Here is a 20,446-nt window from a genome sequence, read left to right as displayed (position 1 = left end):
ATGGAGAAAACGAGGAGGCCGAATAGGATTCCTGTACATGTGCGCTAAGTTGTTTATTAAACAGTTTTCACAGATAGTATGGCAGCAGGAATACTTGATGGTAACAGAGGATATGCAATAATGGATAAGTAGTAAAGAAGTTGAAAGTCTTATGGCAAAGTCTGTATGGTATGTAACAATCGATCAGGGGATCGATGTATCGGTTTGGAAACATGGAACACGGCAGGGATGATGGTGAGATTAGCAAACCAGGTAACCGCTGCAGGAGACAAGTGTTGAAATCCTCAGTGCAGGTTGAATAACACTGGCAGCTTGCAGGCTGATTAACAGGTGTAGATAGCGAGATACACCTGGAGGAAGTCTCTACTGCAGAGGGCTGGAGCACACTGTAGCTGGTAAAGGTATGAAGCCTGATCACCAGGGCCGGATTAACAATGGGGCGGATGGAGCTGCAGCTCCAGGCCCCCCATTGTAAATAGGCCCACACGACCCCAACCCAAAGGCCTATCTGTAACTGCCGTTTCTCCCCCGAATACACCTGACATTATCCTGACCCCCTCCCACCCCGTCCGAATCCCCGCCCCCACGATCGTCTGCTAACCTCAGACTCGGACTGCGCACAGTTGGATAAATCACCAGTGAGCTCCCAGTTCCCTGCTCTGTAACCCCGCCCACTATCATCGGGGGGCGTGGCCAAGGCAGGGTCGGCTGATGACTGTCAGGGTGAAGCTGTATACAGCAGTCACTACTTCAGCAGCTGCTGCTGTGCTGCATAATGTAACGCTGAGGAGATTCCTGCTCGGTGCAGGAACTCCCCAGCAGTGTCTGCTGTGCTCCGATTGGCAGAGTGACACATCACTCAGTCACTCAGCCAATCGGAGCACAGACAACCCCACACCCTTCCCAGACAGGAGGCTTGCTAGTCTGACTCTGCATGAAACTGAGGGCTGAAGCTCAACACTAACACGGCACAAATGGTAAGTGTAGTGTCAGTGTGTCACATACTATGTACTATATGTGTATAGCACTGTACAGAGTAATAACTGTAATAAGTGAGGCCCGTCCCCCTCTTCTCCCCAGAGCCTACATGTTCCTTATAGCCTTATCCCCTGGATGTAGCAGCCCCCTTATGTAACCCCCTCCCTCCCGGCTGCCTTTTCTACAGTATGTATAGCTGTATATAATATGTATATACTGTGTGTATATTCTATGTACATGTATACCATGTGTTTGTGTGCTATATGTGTAAATATATATATAAACAAATCAGCCTGTTTATATGTTTTTATTCATTGAGCAACACGTGGGAGGGCACCCAGGCAATATTGGAGAGCTGTGGAATTGAGTGCCGACACATTTTCATGCTTAACTACAGCATATTTAACATACAGATGGAGCCACGCTAATCGTGGCTCCGTCTGCGCCCAGGCGCGTCCGTGATGCGCATGCACCCCATTCACAAGAATGGGAGCATCTCTGTTCACTCTCGGTTGAGCTAGGCGGCCTGATCGCCTAGTCCTGCCGGGAGTGCACCTATATGATAGAGCCGCACTAGATGAGAGCAGCTCCATGTGCATGCAGATATATATACACATACTCTATATATGTACAGGGTGGTCTTCAGTTTTCCGGCTGTTGGGATCCTGGCGCACAGTATACCGGCGCCGGAATCCCGACACCCGGCATACCGACAACTTTTCTCCCTCTTGGGGATTCACGACCCCCCTGGAGGGAGAATAAATAGCGTGACGCGCGTAGTGAGCGCAGCGAGCCCGCAAGGTGCTCATTTCCCGACACCAGCTGAAATACCGTCGGTAGGATTCCCGACCGCCGGCTGGTTACCCCTCTTGGGTGGTGGTCCATGCCACCACCTGGAGGGGAGCAGAACCCTGTGGTCCGGGCCCGAAGCGTGGCGAGCGGACACACTGCACTCGCCGTCGGGATCCCGGCTGTTGGGCTCCCAGCGTCGGTCTTCTGACCGCCGGTATACCAAATGCCGGGATCTCGTACTGATCCCATGTATACATATGCATAATATATAGGTATATATATATGTACACTGTATATCGGGTAGGCAATGTTCAGCACTCCAGCTACAGTTTAACTATACATCCCAGCATGCATTGCCACAGATTTGCTGTTAGGGCAAACTATAACTGTTAAAGGACATGCTGAGATATTTAATTCCACAGCATCTGGAGGGCCGGACATTGCCAATCCCTGCTGTATATATACTGTACATGTATACTGTGGGGTTGTGGCTGCGTGACCGGCTGCCGGGATCCCAATGATTGCATCCCATACCATTTATATGCACATATACTATACATATGGATACTGTATATGTACACTGTGGAGGAGATTCAAATTGTTTTGCACACCCATTCTCCCATTTAAAATGATGGGAGATCGCGGGGCGCAATTCAATAGTTTTATTTTTAATTCACTAATCTCGCCCAGACAGGCCATTTTTAGCCACATAAAATTGGTAAACCCACCCAAAATGCTGGGCGTGACGTGAAAGGTGCTGTTTGCACGCTGAAACAGATCACTTTTCACACACTTCAGCTTGCCACACTGCAGGCTACGAGCTGAACTGTATCTTCCCACGGCTCAGCGTGCCCAAATGGAGCAACAATTGAATTCCCCCCTTAATCTAGGTATGTTAACTATGTTTATGTACACCATGTATATGTATACTATGTATGTACACTATCTCTAGCTTAGGGGTCAGTCCTACTGCGGGCTAATGGTGCAAGTTGCCTGTTGTAGTGGTGTGGAGACGGCAGTAATGGCACTGCATCTTGCACCATTCATGGCACACTCCCATCCCGAATTTTAACAATTTTGCACGCAGACCCAAAAAGCTGCTTACAAAATTGTACAAGTCACAGAAGGCATAAATTACTAATTTGCGGGAATGAGAATATCACTTGCAATTGTATTCTTCCCGTTATGTGTAAACTATGGGAGGGATGTAAGGTCGTCCGAGTTCGCCGGATGTGCAGGTTGCCGGCCAAAGTTGAATGTTTTTTTTAAAGGGGCATTCATTTACAAGGCAAAACCATGCCTTAGTGATTGCCCCTTCAGAAAAACGTCCGAGTTCGGCCGGCAACCTGCACGTCCGGCAAACTCGGACAGCATTACATACTGCCTCGTGTATTATTGCTAATCTATTAAAAGGGGCACCGATTATTGATATTTTTTTAAGGGGGAACAGATTAATGATATTTTAGTAAAAGGGGCATGGATTAATGTTAATCTAATAAAAGGGGCACATTTATTTATATTATAATGTGGGTTGACCACACCCCTCCTATTGATGGCCACACTTACCTAAGTTTGGTTATGTCCCTTCAGTGGGCCCCAGCCTTTGCATTCCTCTGTGGGCCCTTGATGTCCTAGTCTGACACTGACCTCAGTGGACGACCCTGGAGCAGCCTTGGGCAACCCAATCTGCCATCTGAGAATTTAGATATCTTCCCAGGAAAGGAATTCCTGAGCTCTTGCAAAGACCACCTGCTGCTGGCAGAGTGGGTAAGAGCCCAATTATCAGAGGTGCTTCAGTTTCCCTAGTCATTTGTCCGGGGACCCTCTAACATGATGGTCTGAGTTAAACCACTACACGCAGCTGTGCACAGGCAGCCTATGGCACTCAGGGTGATCTACAGGAGCTTTGTATTGTCCCTCCATTTATTTCACCCCTATACCTTGTCCCTGCTTCCAGCTACCGTCACCCCTAGATCATGTCCCTGCATCCCGGTACCATAACCCCTGTACCCTGTCCCTACGTCCTGATAGACTCACCTCTACTCCCTGTACCTGCATCCAGGTACCGTCATCCCTACACCCTGTCCCTGCATCTAAATACAGTCATCCCTACACCCTGTTCCTGCATCCAGATACCATAACTCCTACACCTTGTCCCTCCATCCAGGTACCATTACCCCTGCAATCTGTCGCTGTATCCTGGTACCCTCACCCTTACATCCTCTCCCTGCATCCCAATAACCTCACCCCTACACCCTGTCCCTGCATCCCAGTACTCACTCCCTGTTCCTGCATCCAGGTACCCTCACCCCTACACCCTGACCCTGCATCCCAGTACCCACACCCTGTTCCTACATCCAGGTACCCACCTTGTTCCTACATCCAGGTACCCTCACCCCTACACCCTGTCCCTGCATCCCAGTACCCACACCCTGTTCCTACATCCAGGTACCCTCATCCCTACACCCTGACCTTGCATCCCAGTACCCACACCCTGTTCCTACATCCAGGTACCCTCATCCCTACACCCTGACCCTGCATCCCAGTACCCACACCCTGTTCCTACATCCAGGTACCCACACCTTGTTCCTACATCCAGGTACCCTCACCCCTACACCCTGTCCCTGCATCCCAGTACCCACACCCTGTTCCTACATCCAGTTACCCTCACCCCTACACCATGTCCCTGCATCCCAGTACCCACACCTTGTTCTTACATCCAGGTACCCTCACCCCTACACCATGTCCCTGCATCCCAGTACCCACACCCTGTTCCTACACCCAGGTACCCTCACCCTGTCCATACATCCAGGTACCATCATCCCTACACTCTATCCTTTCATCCAGAGACCCTCACCTATACACAGTGTCATTTCATCCAGATACCTGCTCACATCTATAGCAACACCCAGTCTAGCAATCTCCTAGACTACCTATGCCTCAGATCTCTGTTCCTATCCTCACACTCGTCTCCTCAAAGTCATCTCCTCTCAGTTTTACCCCATGGGAGTGGTGTCCTTTGTATTTTATGGTGGTGGTTGGAGCTCTCTATATAATATGGCATTTATTGTAATGTTCTTTAGTGTGTGGAGGTCATTTGAATGCTTTGTGTATTACATGTTAGTCACTGGGATGCTCTCTAATGTGGACACTGTTACTCTATCTTTTTTATGTGGCAGTCATTGCGATGCTCTTGGTATTATATGATGTTCACTGCAATACTCTCTGTATCATATGGCGACTGTAAAGCTTTCTGTGTCATATGGCGGTCACTGCAATGGTCTCTGTATTATATGGTGGTCACTGTGATGCTGTCTGTATCATATGGCGGTCACTGATGGATCTGTATATATGGTCACAAACTTTTTGTTATTATATCTTCACTTAAGTAGTTGAAGGTAGGCACTAGCTATGACCTCCACGGGGATAGCGACACACACAGCACAGGCCACACCCACTTTGTAAACCACACCACACTGGTCACAACGCCGCAGCGCTTGTCACACCTCCTGGCGAGGCACACAATAGGCCCTTCATAAATTTCAGCTCCAGGCCCAAGTGGACCTTAATCTGGCACTGCTGATCACAGGTACCCAGGTTGCTGGTGCTTGTAGTTCCACGGCAGTGCAGGTTCAGACTGGAAGGCAGAGTAGGAACTCAGAGGAACTGGAGAACGGAGCCAGTGACACAGGTCAGAGGAATGACACGAAGTCCAAGGCAAGGACTGACTCTCCATGCTGCTCCTGATATACCCCCCGGTCTGCAGGTATTGGCTGGGAGTGAATGGGGAGGTGCGGTCAAGCTCCGGATTGGCCGATGCGAAGGAGCTGATGGGAACTGTCATGGCGGTGCCCATGCCGTGGCCCGGCGGGAACGCGGCGTGCATGTACGCCTGCTGACAACAGGAGTGTCCCCAGGCCCAGGATGACATCTGGCGACAAGGTGACCAGTGGCAGCGAGACACGGAAGCCCCAGACGGACACCGCACCGGCGGACAGATGCAGCTGCAGTATGTCGATTCCTGACAGGGTTAGCTGCAATAAGACTGTCTGCATGTACCTACGGTATATTGCTACTATATGGTTTAAAGGGGTTTAGTATGAAATACCTACAATCAAAATCCAGACGGACAAACTACCAACCAACAACAATTGACCGACAGTCAAAATCCCAACAAGGTCAAAATACCGACATTTAAAATGTCGACAGGTCAAAAAGTCGGCACAAGTTTTCCATTGTTTTGGTGTGTATGTCAAGATAAGTCGGCATAGACACCGTATAAGTGTACCGCGTCCCCTTGCATGGTTCGCTGCGCTTGCCATCCTTCAGGCACGGTGCCTTGCTGCGCTCGGCACACTATTATATTCCCCCTCCAGGTCCACTGGGATGGTAAAGTATGAAGAAGTTGGTTTCAATGAAAAAAAATCATGAAAAGCTCATGTCGACTTTTTGACCTGTCGACATTTTAAATGTCGGTATTTTGACCAAATCAGTATTTTGACCTTGTCGTTATTTTGTCCGTCGGTCAATGGTTGTTGGTATTTACATGTGCTTGTTAATTACTGCAACAATATTATATTGTTACTAACATCGTTGCTGATGAAGGAGAAAAGTTATTATTAACATCTATATTGCCTTTACGCTATGTTGGATCGAATATAAAATAGTTGTTCTTTGACAAAAAAAAAAAAAAACAAGGAAAATTCTACTTGTTGGCTTACAAGGTTATTTTAATTTTTTTAATATATATATATTTTTCTCTGATAATTGTATTTTACTGTATACCGGCCGGTGTATGTATGTTGCGTTTTTAATATTAAATATAATATATTATTAAATTAACTACTCCCAGGCACTGTTTGTATTTTTGGTTTACTATAGCCATATTTGAAGGAAGGAGTATCCCTTGTAAAACAGCAGCAGGGGGTTCAGGTAATTTAAACACCTGATCTCAGTCATATTCCCTTTTTCTTTGCTACAGAATCAGCTTTTAAACAAGATTAGTGATCATGGCCCTCATTCCGAGTTGTTCGCTCGCAAGCTGCTTTTAGCAGCATTGCACACGCTAAGCCGCCGCCTACTGGGAGTGAATCTTAGCTTCTTAAAATTGCGAACGACGTATTCGCAATATTGCGATTACACACCTCTTAGCAGTTTCTGAGTAGCTCCAGACTTACTCGGCATCTGCGATCAGTTCAGTGCTTGTTGTTCCTGGTTTGACGTCACAAACACACCCAGCGTTCGCCCAGACACTCCTCCGTTTCTCCAGCCACTCCCACGTTTTTCCCTGAAATGGTAGCGTTTTTTCGCACACACCCATAAAACGGCAAGTTTCCGCCCAGTAACACCCACTTCCTGTCAATCACATTACGATCACCAGAACGAAGAAAAAGCCGTGAGTAAAATTCCTAACTGCAGAGCAAATTTACTTGGCGCAGTCGCACTGCGGACATTGCGCATGCGCACTAAGCGGAAAATCGCTGCGATGCGAAAAAATTTACAGAGCGAACAACTCGGAATGACCACTCATATTCAAATATGTACATTGCGGCTATATACATCACTGGTAAGTGAATTTCCCTATTAATCATGAAGACGTCTGTGTGCCACCTTAGATAATGAGACCCCTTCAGCCTCTGAACCTTTTTCTGTAAAAGTTCACCAAAGTTGATTACAGGGTCTGTTTCTTACTCTCAGGGGACTTTGGTGTTAGTGCTGGAGTTACATATACACACCTGGATGTTTAAATATATTACACTCTTTGAACGTTTTCTTCACATTGGAAGCCCTTTCTTCTGCTAGATGCATGCCAGACTGTCAATCCCAGGGGGAGATGCTTTCTACCCCAGGGACTGCCAGCCCCAACTCCCATTAGCAGAAAGCACTTCCAATAGGAGCTGCTTCTGATGCTACAGCAGTACACCAGCATTACCTGGCTTCTAGGGGCTGCAGATGATGCAGTTCCTAGAAGCTGGGTTTTCATCAAATTTTTTTTTTTCCTCTTCACTGTCAGAGTTTTTCACACATGTGCACTAGATAAGTCCTACTCAATTATAGCTGCTGGGGCCGATGCGATCTGCAGTCTGTGCAGCCCCTGTGACCAAAGCGGTAGGAGCTCACAGTATCCGCGATTATTGATGGTTTGCTGTCAACGGTTTTTACCATAGATGTATGAGGACTGCTGCTGCACATCTGTTGTGGAAGTCTTATTGTGGATTTTTAAGCATGCGTGGCCACAGTCTGTGCATGCAAAGTCATGGGTTTCCAATGATAATTAGAAATCTACTATTGATGTTGGAACCATCGAAGGAAAAAGATACACAAGTGAGAAAGGGCTTATGTCCTCATTGGGATGAAAACTCCACCATTTATGACAAAATGGGTGGAGTTACATATAAGATATTGCTGCCCAATTTAAATTGGACCACTAGGTTGCATTGCATTTAGGCTCCTACTCTCTCCTGTGCTATATGCTTTTGTAATATATCTGCTGCTATGTAATTCATATACCTCCAACTACAAAAGTATAAAATATACCTTGTGCAATAATCTGTGTGTTACTGAATGTATATGTTTTGCAAGGAACGTTTTTAAACATTTGGCAACAAGTCTATTTTGTCATGAAGCTGACTTGGTAAATAATACTGTATTGTTGAATGCAAAGACATACTTCAGAGCTTGAGGAGTTTAGCGGGAAAATGTAATAGCCTGCGACTTGCAGGTAGAGTAACCAGGGCTGCCATCAGAAACTGTGGGGCCCGGGACTGACAAAATAGGAAGGACCCCCTTCCTGAAAAAAAAGTTAAATAAAAATAAATATATATTCCAAAAATAATAAATACAAATATCTATTTACTTATTCATATATTCTTGTTGAAACTTTTAAATTTGCCATCAGACACCTTAAGATCTCACCTCATTTTTCTTTATATATATATATATATATATATATATATATATAAAGATAGGTCGCAATCACGTACATAGCAGAAATCATCAGCTGGGGTGTCATCCGCAAGTGCTCTCCCGAGCATCCACTTATAGAGACAAAAGATGGAGCACTCACCAGGCTCAGTAAACATCGCCGATTTTTATTAAATAGACAACACAATTTCAACTGCTCACTGCAGTCCAAGAAGTTATATCATAAGTCCTCTCAAACGTTTTCGGTCCCACACAGACCGTCATCAGGAGAATCCCACATGTATAGAAAGCTGTCTCATCCTTATCCCAGGATGCTGATGCTTTGGGCATGATCGACCACATTCCTCCTTCTATTATGGGGGGTGATAGATCCTGTAAATTATTGCAGTGTGAAACACGTTGGATCATGCGATTGGGAGTACTTGCTCCTAAAGGTCTTAACGATGCCATTTCTTATGCACGCTTTTATTGATTTTTCAATGCTGCATTGTGTTTATGTTCATGTTATTTTTGCTATGTATATTTTGTATATGCTAGCCTCATTTTCTATTATTTAATCCCTTGCCAGCTTACTGTTTATTGTATCACCATGGTTACTTCTGTCATATGACGCTCTGTTGCATGGTCCTCTTGTAATGACGTCATTATATGCCGCCACTGGGCGGGTGTTTGGTCCCGATCTCGGAGTTCGGCGTGGTTTTCACCTGTACACTGTTCACTATAAAGGTATGTTCTTGTTTTTAATTCTTCATTAAAGCCTGACGACAGTGCTGGGTCACTGAAACGTTGTTTGAGATACGTGACCGCTGTTTGTCCGTTATTAATGCAGTGAGTGCCGCACCTCCATTCTGCTACACGTTGTATATGTGAGGGCACCGGCTTGATCATCACCCATTGCTTTGGGAATGACATTCTTCCTTTCATATATATTATATACACATGCATACATACATGTGCCGCTGTCTGGAGGGCCCAAGATGCTCATGCTGCTGCCTGCCTGCCTCTGTCCCCGCTGTTCTGCTGCTGTCCTTCGTCCTCCTGCAGCTCTGTATTGAAAATGTCCCTCTCAAAATGTCCGCCGCCTCAAAGGAGACAGTTATTAAAGATACTAGAGGGCTCCTCTGTTGCAGTGGCCATTTTGGGAGAGACTTTTTCAGTACAGAGCTGCTGGAGGATCGGGGGCATCGTCAGAACAGCAGGGATGACAACGGTATGGCGGCGGGCAGGCAGGCGGCTGCATGAGCATCCCGGGCCCTCCTCTCTCTTAAGAGAAGCCGGGCCCGGCACACTTGTGCACCCAGCACCCCCCTGATGACGGGCCTGACAGTATCCACAAGGTTCTGGTGAGTCTGCCCAATGTTTTCAATTGGTCTTGCCTTATAACTGATTGCCACTTCCAAACATTGGGCATGCTTGCAGAAATCTTGCCGATGTTTGCAAGTCACAGACTATTAAATTTTTCACTAGGCTTCATCCTATACTTAGCGACACAAAACAGTTTAGATGCATGTGCACTGGCATATCTATAATGGGTTCACCCATTTAACTATACTCACCTATCCGTCGGCCCATTACTTGCGGCGCAGCTGTAAATATCACTCTGAAAATGGCTGCCGCAGCTATTTTCCGGTGATTCATGCAAGCACGATTGAGATGTCCCCGGGAATGCGACGTGGGCACCATGTTACCGGGGTCTTGCGCATGCGCAGGAGACTCTGGCACAATGCCAAAGTCTACTGCACCGCCGGAGAGGAGCGGGCCCAATCGGAGAGTTCACACGGGCTCCTACCTCTCTTAAAGTTCCTGTGTGCACATGCACCGAGTAAAGTAGGAAAATAAAATACATTATTTAAAATAGTGCAGCATGCCATCCTCCCAATTCCTTAGCCAGACCCAATTGTGGTACACTGGTAAGTACGGTTCACGGTATAGGGGTTACTCACTGACCTTTCTTGATCTTCCCGGCACTTCTGCTGAGTCACCTGAAAGATGGCTCCTGCTTCAGGTTCGCTAGATAGTAACGTGGTATTAAGACACGGACCAAAACTGTGTGCGATGACACTTCCGGCCTCACTGAAGCCAGTTTATTTGAATATGGAAGAGGTAAGTTAGATGAGGGAACGCTACCCGTATGCCGGGTTCACAACAATCAAATGTAACATGTTTATGCAGAAGATCTGAGTGCAGCAATAATCCTTCTTAACAATTCTGCCAATGATGTCTGTAACTCTGTAATACTGATAAGTACGGCACATATACCACTTCGAAATACTGGTGGTCAATAACACATGTCACTCTGAAAATACCACATACAATAGCACATATCACAATGCAAATATTCCACTCTATGGTCATGGGTAGCTTCCCAACCTAATAGTACTTTAACCATGTAGTTTATAAGTGTCTCTTAGCATAACACTGAAGTAATTCTCTGAATCAATGGGGGTCATTACGAGTTGTTCGCTAGCTAGCAGTTTTTAGCAGCCGTGCAAACTCTATGCCACCACCCACTGGGAGTGTATTTTAGCTCAGCAGAAGTGCGAACGAAAGGATCGCAGAGCAGTGGCAAAAATTTTTTGTGCAGTTTCAGAGTAGCTCAAAACCTACTCAGCGCTTCCGATCACTTCAGACCATTCAGTTCCGGATTTGACATCACAAACACGCCCTGCGTTCGCCCAGCCACGCCTGCGTTTTCCCTGGCGCACCTGCATTTTTTCAAACACTCCCTGAAAATGGTCAGTTGACACCCAGAAACGCCCACTTCATGTCAATCACTCTGCGGAAGCCATTGCGACTGAAATGCATCGCTAGACCCTGTGTGAAAATACATTGTTTGTTGTACCCGTACGTCGAGCGTGCGCATTGCGCCGCATGCGCAGAACTGCCATTTTTTTAGCCTGATCGCTGTGCTGCGAACAAATGCAGCTAGCGATCAACTCAGAATGACCCCCAATGTTCCTGGGGCAGAGTTCAAATATACCTGAGCTCAGGGTAGAATAACAGTCTCCCAATATATGGCAAAGTGGCTGAAATAGGGATATATATGCATATACAGTATATAAAGCCCCAAAGTATAAAGTTAATTATGAGAATGAACACAGTGACAGGCGTGGTCCCGGGCGGTAATAATAATAATACACTTTTCCTCCCAAACTGGTAAGTGCTTCTCCATAAATTGGTGTAAGTCTCCTTTAATTTAATAACAGACTGATTGTCCCATAACTGTCCCAAACATTCCCTGTGAATGGTTTGACCAGGGCCCCAGGCAGGGCCGTAACTAGGTGTGTGCGAGGGGGGCCTCGCACACAGCGCAGAGCCCTGGGGAGCGCAGTCACGGCCCTGTTGAACACTGTACGGAGCATCTGTACAGTGGAGCTGAGGCGGCTTGCGGCATGTTGGCGGGTTCTCTCCGCACTACGGAGCATGGGAGCGGGGAGGACCCACCAACATGCCCCATCTGCAATCCGCCTCAGCTCAGAGACCGATTTTTTAAAAGGATCCGCCCCGAAGCCCCGCCACCTACCACAGAGCGGATCTTTGATCCGATCTGCGGTGCTGTGCTCCCGGCAGCGGCTTCCCATTGCACTGCAAGATACAAGCAGGGCAGGCAGCTGGGCGATGGCTGTCCCAGGCTCCCGGCTCTCCTGGCTCCTGTGACGTCTGCAACTACAAAACACTGGCGCAGCGCCGCACGCCAGTGATGCCACAAGGGAGCTGAGCTACAAGCAGGGCAGCTGAGCGACGGCTCAGCTGCCCAATCATCTGTGAAGGCTGCAGGGAACAAGGAGGAGTCGGACGGCCTCTGGAGCTTTGGAGCGAGGGGTTGTGGTGTGCAGCCAGAGAGAAGAACTGCTGCTCTCCTATGTGTGCTAGCAGCCTGCCAGCAAAGTAAAAAAAAAAGTAAGGCTGGCTGCCCTTAAAGTTTAGGTTATGAGTTTTATATATACAGGTTGAGTATCCCTTATCCAAAATGCTTGGGACCAGAGGTATTTTGGATATGGGATTTTTCCGTATTTTGGAATAATTGCATACCATAATGAGATATCATGGTGATGGGACCTAAATCTAAGCACAGAATGCATTTATGTTACATATACACCTTATACACACAGCCTGAAGGCCATTTTATCCAATATTTTTTGTAACTTTGTGCATTGAACAAAGTGTATGTACATTCACACAATTCATTTAGGTTTCATATACACCTTATACACACAGCCTGAAGGTCATTTAATACAATATTTTTAATAACTGTGTGTATTAAACAAAGTTTGTGTACATTGAGCCATCAAAAAACAAAGTTTTCACTATCTCACTCTCACGCAAAAAAGTCCGTATTTCGGAATATTCCGTATTTCGGAATATTTGGATATGGGATACTCAACCTGTATATATATATATATATATATATATATATACTGTGTGTGTGTATGTGTATATATATATATATATACACTGTGTGTGTGTGTGTGTATGTGTGTGTATATATATATATATATATATATACACGATACATACATAGATTGTAATGGCAGTGGCACTCATGGTCATGCAAGAAATGTAATGTTAAATGCTTCTAATTTTCGTTTATTAAAAAAAGTTGCATTTTGCATTACATTTCTTGCATAACCGTGAGTGCCCGCCACCATTGCAATCTGTTTTATTTTTATTTTAGGCTTTGGGGCCCCCCTGTCTTAAGTACCCTGTGCCCCCCAAAGCCTTAATCCAGCTCTGCCTCAGCTCCACTGTACGGAGCTTCAGAGCGGGGAGGACCCGCAAGCATGCTCCAGCCGCCAGCGCCGCTCAGCTCAATTGCCGAGCCGCATCCCGCCCCAGCACAGCACAGCAGCACCAGCCAGTGTCACAGAGGACAGCGGGGAGAGATAGTAAGTGTCTGTCTCTATCGACGCTGTCTGCCGTAATGGTAAAAAGGGGACGCTGTCTGCCGTAATGTGTAAAAAGGGGGACGCTGTCTGCCATAATGTGTAAAAAGGGGTACGCTGTCTGCCGTAATGTGTAAGAAGGGGACGCTGTCTGCCATAATGTGTAAAAAGGGAGACGCTGTCTTCCGTAATGTTTAAGAAGGGGACGCTGTCTGCCATAATGTGTAAGAAGGGGACACCGTCTGGCGTAATGTGTAAAAAGGGGGATGCTGTCTGCCGTAATGTGTAAAAAGGGGATGCTGTCTGCCGTAATGTGTAAAAAGGGGGACTGTCTGCTGTAATGTGTAAAAAGGGGGACGCTGTCTGCCATAATGTGTAAAAAGGGGACGCTGTCTGCCGTAATGTGTAAAAAGGGGACGCTGTCTGCCGTAATGTGTAAAAAGGGGACGCTGTCTGCCGTAATGTGTAAAAAGGGGGACTGTCTGCTGTAATGTGTAAAAAGGGGGACGCTGTCTGCCGTAATGTGTAAAAGGGGCTCTACCTGGTGTAGTGGCGCTACTGTGCGGTGTAATTTGAATAATGGAGACTACTGTGCACCGTAGTATGAATTGGTATTATTTTGTGGCCACACCCTTTCCCCATGAAGCCACGTCCCTAATTTTTTTGCGCACGCCTAAGGTGCGCACTGCCCATGTTTTGCATAAGGTGGTGGTGGTGGGGGGGGGCGCCAATGCCGTTTCTTGCACACAGCACTAAAATGCCTAGTTACGGCACTGGCCCCGGGCTTATACTATATGGTGAAGGCAGGTACTCAGCGTATGTACTGGTTACTCTGGCCTCCCACACACTGCTGCATCTAGCTGCGGGATCTCTCTGTGTGTGCAGGGCCTCCCACTCTATACCAGCTGCATGCTGATACAGTGGTTTCCCCTGTTTTCTGCTCCATACCTCTGAGGCTGCTCTCCGATGGTCACGTTGACACTGCTGCTAGCAAGGACCGCGGGGCATGGAACACTGAGGACGCCGTCACCCTTCTCCTGGCACACTGTCCCCTCCGTTCCACCACCAGTTACCACTGACACTCCACACTCTATCACCTCTCCCTGAGTCACGCTGCTGTACACTTAGGACACGGGACCTTGCTCTGTAATCCCATGATCTGTAATATATGATCTTGCTCTGTAATATATGATCTCCCTCTGTCTGGGCCAACATTCCATATACAGGGTTGCCGCTTTTGGAGGAGCCAATCAGGTGCAAACTAGGAGACCAGTTCATGATCAGCAGTATAACACTCTCAGCTGCATTATCCCATGCTGTCCCTGTACTTTCTCCTAGGGAAAAGTTTGTGCTGGGTTATGTACAGACCACCCAGCAATTCTCAAGCAGACATGCTGTGACTTGTAGTTCCACAAAATCTGGGGGTACTACACAATTACTGATGACTCAGGCTGGTTTCTACTTGCTTCTAGTAACTAGTGTGACTGACCACTAGTTAGTAAAGTTGTCACTTCAAGCATTACTCTCCTGCTAAGTAGTATTACACCTCCCTCCCCTCAAGTCTAGTTTGACTGTAGTAGTTATGAAACAGCTATGAAATAAAATCAAGTGTAGGCAGCAAACATTCTCCCCATCTAAGAATGTTTTTTAAGCTTAGAGTTGGATAAAGTGTAGAGAAATAAAGTACCATCCAGTCAGCCCCTAACTATTTTTTTAAGCACAGCCTGTAAAGTGACTGATGCTTATTGGTTAGTACATTATCTCTCTCCACTTTATCTTTCTCAAAGCTTTGATAAAACTCCCCCAGTTCGTTATACATGTGTACTGACCAGTGCTTCCTATTACCTGCAACAGTCTACAGTAAAACTTTGGTTTTTATTTTCCTAAAACATTTTTACCATCAAGCCCTGAAACACTCCATGCATCAAACTACTATGGATTCACTTGACACATATTTATCTATAATACATTTTGGCACAGGACAGGTTCAGAAACCCAGTTCCTGATTATGGGGGATATTCAGAGTTGCTAGCAAACCAAAAAAGCTAGCAATTCGACAAAACCATGTTGCATTGCAGGTGGGGCAGATGTAACATGTGCAGAGAGAGTTACATTTGGGTGGGTTATATTGTTTCTGTGGATGGTAAATACTGGCTGCTTTATTTTTACACTGCAATTTAGATTTCAGTTAGAACACACCACACCCAAATCTAACTTTCTCTGCACATGTTACATCTGCAGTTCCTGCTGAAAACTAGCAATGGTCATTACATATAACGGGTTGCTTATACTACATGAGGTGAATAAAATTTGTGATGTGTTTAAGCATCAGCGACATCCACACCATGAATTCCCCTTTCAAAATGATTCTAGTGATACAAATGGGCAGAACTGTTTAATAAGTACATTCAAGTGACAGATATATAAGGCATGCTCAAGAGGTACAAAACAAGGATTATAGAGAAAATATACAATTTGGCAGTAATCACTATTCATCATCATCCTCTGTGTACTCCGAAAGCAATCTGTGAAGATATTTATGTACAGACAATGGTGGGACTTTAGCAAATCCCACCACCTTGATTCTTTCAGGGTCCCAGATACAGTCTTCCTCTAACCCACTATTAACCATTCCAGAGTATTCGGGTACCCAGGCCGTATCATACCCCTCTTTGTGCCATCTTTTCTGCAGTGGATGTTGTTGGTAATCTATCTTCTTGACTTTACCTACATTCACTCTCAGCTTTAGGATGACCTGATCCCAATGATCATCCAGAGGATACCGTGCTGCTTTGTCTATATCTCTGCTAACGTAGATACCTTTCCCTAACATGCCATTTCTTGATCTCTGGAACCCATTCTCAATGATTTGAATTGCTGAAGATAAAGTAGTGCCATGGTACATAACATAGATCTTCCCATTCTTTGGCTTCGCATTACTTTGAAGGGTAACTTCACGAAAGTGTGGCAAGGTCTCCTCTTCCCAAAAATCTTCATCATATGCACAGGCCATGTTACCTATAAACAAACATATGTATTCCACTGTAACTGGTGGGAATGTATGGAATGCTTTTTAGAAACATAGTAACATAGAATTTGATAGCAGATAAGAACCACTTGGCCCATCTAGTCTGCCCTAAACACATGTACATACAAATACAAACTTATACACTAGGGCTAACTTTTTTGTCAGAAGCCCGTTAGCCTACCAGTATATTTTTGGATTGTAGGAAGAAATCGGAGTACCCAGAGGAACCCACATAAGCACGGGGAGAATATACAAACTCTGAATTCCTTAAAAGGCTAATTTATCCCACTCCCCTTTTGTCAAAGGACAAACCTCATGCAATGCTAGTTAGCATTCTGTGTTCCAGAGACATGTCTATATAAAGTATGTGTAGTATTTTTTGTTTTCTATCTTTAGTTTTTTTTAATCTTTGACGTGTCTTTGATGCTAAAATATATAATTTTTTTCAGGTGTCTCGTCTTACACCCATATTGCAAACTACCTGTAGAAGATATATAACATACTAGGTGATTCATCATGCCCTACGGGCGCTCTTCACACTGTCGTAAGGGGCTACGCCCCCTTAACCCCTGCACACCCTTGTGTTTGAACTTTTTGTATCTTATGCAGCAGGCTACACCCCCTGAACCCCTGCACGCCCTTTGGCCGTGCTATATTTGTATTATATGGAGTATTACCTGCAATCATAATTGTGTTAGTGGTTAAATATTGCATGGACAAAGGGCGTGCGATGGTTATGGGCCGGGGTGTAGCTCTTTGTAACAGCGCGAGTAGTGGCTGCAGGCCACGATGAAACACATAGTGTAGTATAGTCGCTGGTTTGTGACGCAGAAGGGCAGTCCCTGCTACAGGCCCGGCCAGCGTTATAAAATGAGTTAGTAGTGTATGCATGATAAAGTCTCAGATTAGTAGCAGCAATGCACTGTAGAGAATGCACCCTAGTCCTGTGCAGTATAATGTATCATATGTATAGTTGCACAATGCAGACCCTGATCCATAGAGAAAGGGCTGGCCATTGGCAGTGGGACCCACCCGGGGTTGCCCTGTACCCTGTGGGCATGCATGCAGCAGGGTAGTGTTTGGTAATGTTTATGTAATGCCTCATACACCTGGGCTGCCGGCTGGCACAATACTATGTGTGACACCAGTGGCGTAAGTTCATACCAAATGCCCGGAGGCGATATAGACGGTGGTGCCCCCCCCTCCTCCCCACAGCAATGGTGACCCCCATATGCTACTGTCAGCGGCGTATCTAGAGAGGAGGGGACCCATGTGCAATCTCCGTGTGTGGGCCCCCTCCTCTCCTGTAGCCAGCAGCGCTCTGAGCACTAAAGATTGGCACAGTGCAAAAGTCTACAGCGCATGCGAAGGTCTACGAAAAAATTGCGCGGCAGCCAATTTTTCAGAGACCTGTGCATGCGCTGTAAACTCTGGCACTGTGCTAAAGTCTCTATTGCTCAGAGCGCTGCTGGCTACGGGAGATGAGGGGCCCACACATGGACACCAGAAAGGTAAGTATAGAAGAAATGGGTGCAATGTGTGTGGTGTTGGCCCCCTCTGGACCCAGGGGCCCCAGATACTACAGACATATTCATCTGTGTGGCGTTCCTCACTGGACTTGGACACTTCATTGCGATCGCCCCCTGCAGGCATTCTGGCGGCCGGGATCCCGGTGTCAGTATGCTGACCGCCGATATCCCGGCCACCGGTCACCCATACCCAACGCGTGGCAGATTGTGTGAGGTTATAGCCTGTGAGCAGGGTTAGAGGGTGTAGGATGACCGGCTGTGACTGTAAGGCAGAGGTTTTGGGGTTATGGTCTGTGAGCGGGGGACAGGGGTGAGTATATTTTGATCACAGGTGCCGGGCAGTGACTGTGAGGCAGAAGTTTTGGGGTGACAGGCTTAGAAGGCTGGGCCAAAGGGTGTGGGGTAATGGGCTGTTTGATTGGGGACAATGGGTGTGGGTGACGGGCAGTGACCAGGGGACAGAGGAATTGGTGGATGCTGACTAGGAGCCAGGGACAAATTATATGAATGGGGGAGAGAAGGGCATGGAAAAAATACAATAAAAAAGCCAATTTAACCCTTCCACAGATAAAAAAATATACTCACCATTAGGGGGGATGGGGGCTACAGGGTGACACACACACACAGACGTAGAGGGTGTACAGTGTGTCATACATGGTGGGTTCGGGGCACAGGGTCACACACACAGGTGTAGGGGGTGTAAACTGTCATACAGGGGAGTACAAAATGTCAAAACACAAGGTAGGGGGTACAGGGTGACATAAACACAAAGGTAGTGGGTACAGGGTGTCAAACATCGGGGGAAGGACTAGGGGGCACAAGGTGTCACACACAGGGGTTGAGGAATACAGGGGGGTCACTCACACACAGACTGATAGGGGTACAGGGCGGTAACACACAGGGGTGGTGGTGGTGGTGGTGGTGGGGGGGTGGTTAGATGGGTACAGGACAACCCGGTCACTCACCATGCTGTGTCCAATCCCAGCGATCTGTACTGCTGGCGGCCATGCGAACGGAACGGCATGTTTATAGTAGGCAGCCAGCCAGCTGGCGCTAGCACTCCCTCCCTCCTGCAGAGCTATCCTGCTGCCCGATTTCAGCTGAGACGGACAGCTGAAATCACTGCAGAGCCGCTGTCCCTCGAACCACCATCACTCTAAGCAGAGCCAGACCCTAGGCAATGCAAAAGCCTAGTTTGTCTATGCACGACTCTGCTGTGACAGCGGCGGCGCGGCAGCGGTGACGGGATCCCAGAACTCTGATGCTGTGAGACAGCATCAGCAGCGGCAGATGCGCTACATGGTCAGCGCCGGTTAAACACACAGCGGTTATAGATGGATTCATCTATGGATTCATCTAGAACCTCAGTGCCTGCTCGTCTGTGCCACTCTGATGGCTGACGCCCGGCGGCGAAAGTCTCCATTGCCTCCGGGAGTTACGCCACTGTGTGACACCCTGTTAACAACTGCACCCCATTGGCTGTACCACAGCAGTACAAAGACTATGCAATAACATGTTTGCTATCTAATAGTACCTGAAGTGATGATATTGTCCCCACTACACCATAGCCCCGGCAGCCACCACGCTGTGTATACAGCAGCAGCAGGCAGAGCACACTGGAAACCCCACCCCCATGATGTCACCGCTGCCCCCAGCAGCACCCGGCAGCCACCACACTGTGTGTACAGCAGCAGCCGCCAGAGCACAGCGGAAGGCCCTACTCCGTGACATCACTGGCCGCCGCTGAAAAGCCATTGGCTGCGGCCGGCCCTCGCGTCGCTGCTTCCGCGCTGTGTGTTCCACTGGGATTTGGGCCAAGTATCAGTGGCACGGTGCAACACCGCTGCCGCCCTCTGCATGCCACATCTAACAGCTGCCGTAATTGTTCCCGGGATGGGGAGCTGCGCTGTAACCCACAGGTAAGGCTGCAGCCTGTGTATGTGGCCCATTGGCTATGTAACCAATGGAAGGGGGGTAGAGGAGGGGGAACCGCACAGTTACAAGTTACACTCCCCCCCCCCCCCCCTCCCCCCCTGCTTATGGAGCTGTCACCACCGTGGCATATGGCTGCAGCCTGTGTATCTGGCCCAGGGCTAGTAATGATGTGTGTGTGTGTGTGTGTGTGTGTGTGTGTGTGTGTGTGTGTGTGTGTGTGTGTGTGTAAGGGGGGGTTGTTTCTCGCTCACAGTGATATGTGATTCAGAAGGGCAGACCCTGCTAGAGCCCCGCCCAGCATTATACACAGAATCACAGATCTGGGCAAATATATGAGATTGTGGATGGGATATAGTGGGGGTAATTCTGAGTTGATC

At 47.3% G+C, this 20,446-nt stretch overlaps 1 protein-coding gene across 3 annotated transcripts in view; it reads right to left on the bottom strand.

Annotated features, from left to right (window-relative positions):
- LOC134966441 (myb-related transcription factor, partner of profilin-like) overlaps window positions 1–20,446 on the bottom strand; it is a 91,138-nt gene that overhangs the window by 56,948 nt on the left and 13,744 nt on the right. The window contains exon 3 of one of the 3 annotated variants that reach the window (XR_010188650.1): window positions 15,956–16,595. The exons of the other annotated variants lie outside the window; for them this stretch is intronic. The gene's annotated coding sequence lies outside the window, so the exon portion shown is untranslated. Of the gene's footprint in view, window positions 1–15,955; window positions 16,596–20,446 lie in introns of those variants that run through there. 3 annotated transcript variants of the gene reach the window in all.

The sequence above is a fragment of the Pseudophryne corroboree genome, chromosome 10, assembly GCF_028390025.1.
Source record: "Pseudophryne corroboree isolate aPseCor3 chromosome 10, aPseCor3.hap2, whole genome shotgun sequence".
Lineage (NCBI taxonomy): Eukaryota > Metazoa > Chordata > Amphibia > Anura > Myobatrachidae > Pseudophryne > Pseudophryne corroboree.
Note: the sequence above shows the minus strand (reverse complement) of the source record. Positions and strands in the feature narration are given on the sequence as shown.